Source organism: Pangasianodon hypophthalmus, chromosome 12, assembly GCF_027358585.1.
Source record: "Pangasianodon hypophthalmus isolate fPanHyp1 chromosome 12, fPanHyp1.pri, whole genome shotgun sequence".
Lineage (NCBI taxonomy): Eukaryota > Metazoa > Chordata > Actinopteri > Siluriformes > Pangasiidae > Pangasianodon > Pangasianodon hypophthalmus.
The window spans coordinates 10,326,896-10,332,932 of NC_069721.1; positions in this window are offsets into that span (position 1 = coordinate 10,326,896).

The following is a 6,037-nucleotide window of genomic DNA, read 5'->3' on the forward strand; positions in this document are numbered from 1 at the left end:
AACAAGCAGCAGAACTGATGGAAGAATATTTAGTAGTGCAGATTTAACAGAGCGGTAAAATTTAGTGCAAAACTTCTGTATAGCAGTTCAGATTTAAAGAAGCAGGGATTTGCAGCAGCCTCTGAAGAACAGTTATGAGTTCAGTTCTCTAATGGCAGAAGGAAAGAAGCTGTTTAGCCTATAGACTGCAATGGCTAAGAACAGTTTGCACTCAAGTCTCCGTCACTGAACCGTTAATAACTTCAGTCTGATATAATAGACTTAAAACTCTAATGATGCTCATACTCAAATTCCTGTTAACTCAGCACTATTTGACTCTATAGGATAGTTATAAAAGGGAAATGATTTGTAATTGCACTATCCTGTGTCACCCAGAAGAGAATGGGTTCCCTTTTGAGTCTGGTTCCTCTGAGAGTTGCTTCCTCTTGTCGTCTCAGGGAGTTTTTCCTTGTCACAGTTGCTTCTGGATTGCTCATTAGGGAAAATTTTTTTTAATTAGCTTGGAGGTTAGCACGTTGCCTGCACCTCTGGGGTTGGGGGTTCAATTCCTGCCTCCGCCCGGTGTGTGGGGAGTTTACATGTTCTCCCCATGCTTCGGGGGTTTCCTCCAGGTACTCCGGTTTCCTCCCCCTGTCCAAAGACATGCATTGTAGGGTGATTGGCATTTTCAAATTGTCCGTAGTACATGAATATGCGTGATTTTGCCCTGCAATGGGTTCGCACCCCATCCAGGGTGTCCCCTGTCTTGTGCCCCGAGTCCCCTGGAATAGGTTCCAGGCTCCCCGCGACCCTGTGTAGGATAAGCGTATACATATATCTATATATATATTTTCTGTAAAGCCACTTTGTGGCAATGTGACCTTGTTCTTTACAGTGTGGGCCTTACAGTTAGTTACAATTAATACTGAATAATAAAATAAGATCCATTATTCTGGTGGACATAGGCATGTGTCTTGGATTTCAGGCATGTGAATCTTCTTGGGAGATACTGTGTCATCCTCAAATAGTGATTGTAGCTCATTTCTTAATATGTATAGTTTGTCAGCCCCATTTTACCTTGGCCATCACTGAATACGGACCACTGCAAGTTCAGTTCAGTTCGATTCGATTTTATTTGCATAGCACTTTTAACAATGGAAATTGTCACAAAGCAGTTTTACAGAAATATACAAATTCTGGATATAAATTTGAAATTTATAAATGTATCCCTTTATCATAGGATAATCAGTGATCAGATATTATCTGGATGATGGACTATTCTAGGCACAGCAGTAACGCTGACATGGTAGTTGCATGGTGGTGTGTGTGGTGTTGTTATAAGTGTTTTAAATGTTTTAAATGCCTCCGTATCACTGTTGTGTTAGTAGTCCACAAACTGCTCCCACAGTCACTGTTTTGTTACACAGTTATTGCTAATTATCAAAGAGGCCTGGTTTTCCAACTTTGTGGCAGAGACACCTACCTGAATTAGAAACAGCTTGTTAGGTATTTTTGACCTTCATGCTGCAGTGAAGTACAGAGCTGTCATTACTTTCAGGAAGGGGCAAAATTAAATTTAGTGTCATGCTTCAATTCACAACTGTTCAAAAGCTGTTTCTCAGAATGTTGTGTACTAATAAGCACTTGAGCTCATTTCTCCAGGACCATGTCTGAGACATTACGCACAGGGCAGCATAACTCATATTCCTTTATTAAAAGTGGTGAAGAAAAAAAAAGTAACCTGAAAGCTGAAAGCTGAATTTTACAAACAAAGATAATGCAGACTCTAGACCACAACCCTCCAGCTGGTTGCTGAATAGCATTTTTAAATCCCATACCTAAATGCTAAAAATCAATATAATGCACAGTAGTAATTAATAATAGTAATATAAAGAACTTCATGGACTATTTATTTATTGTTTAGTTGGTTGGGACAGAGTTATTTAATTGTCTGGCAGCAAATATTAGCACACACTGCCATTTCACTCCTTCTCATTGCAAACATCTGACATTTTATTCAAACAGTTAGTTTTTGCTGTCCATCTATCTCTGAAAGCTATCTAACTAGATAATTTTGCTCTTTCTAGCTTCAAGAGTGACATTCGTGTGACATCTCAAACTATACATTATCTTCAGTCTGTTCTTCAGACAGACTTCAAATATATCACACTTTATAATTAGTATAGACATGGTGATATAAAAGATTTATTTACTTTTCTCTTGAGTTAGTCTGAGTTACAGTTTGAGAATACTTAACAAATATAGTTATATTAATATAGAATAGAATAAGAGGGTATACAATAATTTATTTGAATTGTTGTGCACTGCAAGTTTGGGGCCAAATTTTTCTATTATTATTATTATTATTATTATTATTATTATTAACAACAACAATAATGATAATAACAATAACAATAATAATAATAACAATAATAATAATAATAATAATAACTGCTGCACACACTTTCTACATGCAAACAGTCTCAGCATTTCCAGAGCTTCTCCTCCAGAGTTTTGTGCAGTCTCTCAAACCTTTCAATCCAATTCACAGAGCAGCTTAATTGGGTTACAGTCGGGTGACTGAGCAGCCATTAAATTCCACATGGCACCGCTTTCTTCGTGCACTGCTTTGTGGTGTGTTTGGGGCTGATGAAAATTAAAATGTGTGGGTGATCTATGAGTCGATGCTGACTCACCATAAACTAGTCTACTCGTGTAAATAGGATAATAAAATGTACCAGGCCTATGGACCTCAAAAATATCTCCTATTAAACCATTCCATCTTCTTGATGTGGCCAATAAGCTTACTTTTATATTTATTCATTAACATAGACTTGTGTCATAATGACTCTCTTTGTGTCGACTGTGAGTCAGTTGATTTTGTCTTGTGTCTTCCTGATTAGCTCTGTCATCTTCATCACTGTCTCAGCATGTTAGCCCCAGCATGAAACTTTCAAGTATACAGCACAAGTAATTACCTTAGCTAATGTTGAATACTAAGATGATTAAGTGAACACTCTTTCATTTAAACTAATATACAGTCAGGAACATAAATATTTGGACACTGACAAAGTTATTGTTATTTGAGCTGTCTATGACACTATATTGGAGCTGAAATTCAATAATCTATATGAGCTCAAGTGCAGACTTTCCGCTTTAATTTGAGGGTATCTATATCCAAATCAGATGGAGGAATTACAGCACTTGGTATATGTGCTCCCCATTTTAAATTAAATGATCATTTTTAATACTTGGATGCAGATCCTTTGCAGTCAATGACTACCTGAAGTCTGGAACCCACAGACACCACAGATGCTGGGTTTCTTCCTTGGTGAAGCTATGGTAGGCCTTTACTTCAGCTGTCTTCAGTTTCTGCTTGTTCTTGTGGCATTTTTGCCTTCAGTTTTGCTTTCAGCATGTGAAATACAGCTCAAAGCAAGTCAGCAGATAATATAACCCTATACACTTCAGAATTCATCCTGCAGTTACATCATCAATAAATACATGAGAACTAGTTGCACTGGCAGCCATACATGCCCAGACCATAAGATGAGGTGATATTCTTCGGATCATGAGCAGTTCCATCCCTCCTCACTACTCTTCTCTTCCCCTCGTTCTGGTACAAGTTGATCTTTATCTTATCTGTTGATAGGACAGGATAGTTGTTGCAGAACTGTACAGGCTAACTCTAATCTGGTCTTCCTTTTGTGAGGCTCACCAGTGGTTTACATCCTGTGGTAAACCCTCTGTATTTACCCTGGTGAAGTTTTTTTTTTTTTTTTTTTTGATTGTTGAGTTTAACATAGATAAGTCAATCTGTTTTTCTTCACCAGGGAAAGAATTCTTCTGTCTTTCACCACAGTTCTTTTTCATGGTCTTTTGGGCCTTTTGGTGTTCCTGAGCTTACCAGTGCATTCCTTCTTTTTAAGAATGTACCAAATAGTTGATTTGGCATATGAAGTTTGTGTATTTGGCATAACATATAATGTTTTTCTGTCTCTCTGATGGGTTTGTTTTGATCTTTCAGCCTAATGATGGCTTGCTTCACTGGCAGTGACAGCTCTTTGGACTTCATATAGGAGTTAACAGCAACAGATTCCAAATGCAAATGCCACATTTGAAATCAACTCTAGACCTTTTATTTGCTTACTTGTAAGTGAAATAATGAGAGAATAACACATACCTGGCCCTGGAACAGCTGAGCAGACAATTGTCCAATTCCTTTTGGTCCCTTATAAAGGGGAACCCTTAAAAAAGTCCATAATTTCTACACAGTTCACCCTATTTGGGTGTAAATGCCCTCAAATTAAAGCTGAAGGCTGCACTTTGGCATTCATTATTTAATTTCAACTCCAATATAGTGTGGTAGACAGATAAAATAACAATATATGTATTTGTCAATGTCCAAATATTAATGGACCTGACTGTATATCATAATACATCTCACATAATTTAACATTGTGAAAACACTGCAGAATAAGCCTTACTATTTGGTAAAAATATATAGGCATATACCTTATGTTTTATATATATAGGAATAGATAGGAATTATTTTGTCCACTAGAGGGTGAACTGCACCTAATTAATTTAACAAGATAGCATGATCTCTTTTTTAAAAACCATTTTCTATTTCATGCTTTTAGTGAGCAGCCATGAATTATCTCTTGTTTGCAGGCATTGAATTTTAACAGTCACCTCAGAGGGACTTCCATTTGCAGCTCTCTCCGTGGAAAAAGAAACCAAGCCTCTGATTCATCAGACCTGATGATGAATAGTACATAAAAAACACAGCCCTGATAGCCTCACTGCCTTCAATTAGTCTGTATCACAGATGGAACATGTTTTAATTAACATCTCAAAATTCTCTCTGCATTTTCTGATACATAAAATGTCTTTCACCGCTTACATTCAGTACCAAACAGAAAAGCAGAATTCGGATGAATCAACCACTGTAAAACATAAAGAGGCTTCATTTTGTCCATCTACGTCACTCTGTTCCCTGAGGTGTGTGTGTGTGTGTGTGTGTGTGTGTGTGTGTGTGTGTGTGTGTGTGTGTGTGTGTCTTTCTGCTTTCTCAGTTTTGCTAATGGTCATGCTGCCATGCTTTTTTACAAGCATAGGTTTGAGTAGATATTTTCCTTTTGTACTTATTATGAATGTATGTATGTAATAAATGTGATGGCTTTTCAGTATGTTATCTTTGAATATTTATTAGCAGGGAAATGTGCTTGTATGAGGCTTTTTTCAAGCCTTGTGCAGAATATTGTCCAGTTCCCTCATGATTCAGTCCTTATCCATATTCACAGTTGGCTTGTAAGCTCTTTGTGTTGCTTTTTTTTCTTACTTTATCCTTATAGACCTTGAGAAATAATGGAATTATGACAATGGGGTGAATATAGACTGCTGTCCAATTAGAAATAAATGAAACCTCTATAGAGCACGATCACAGAGTCATTTATCCTCTAAATAAATCTACTTCACTCTCATGTCATGAGCATTTGCCTTGACAGTTTCCACAAAGATTGCTATATTTATGTTCAATGAGATTAATGCATTAATCTCAGAAGAAAGCTAATTACAGAAAATTAAGGAGTGTATATAAGAATAATTATAGCTTTTCAAGTATATTAAAAAAACTATAGTATGATGAATGGATTTGGAGTTGTTAATCACAGCACCATTCTAAACTTATGATCATTATTAATTCATGTTATATATACAGTATAGGCCCAGTCAATTAAGCAGTGTTTCAGAGCCATGAGCTTTGGCTTTGGGCTTGTCTTATTGCCTTAATGCCAGCTAATGCTTGTAAAGCCACCTGTGTCTTTGGACTGATTCCCTCACACTCTAGCAGTATGTGTCTATTCATATGGCACTTTTTAGTTAAATAGTCAAATGCATTTCTAAACAAGATGTTGAATACAGGTTAGGGACTGTGCAAGGAAAGTGCAGTATCAACTGGATCAGATGAACTGATACAAATTTCTGACAACTGTCAATTTTATGGAGCAAATATGGAGTAACAATTTTTTTAGTGTTTTTATTTTTCAGAAATGTT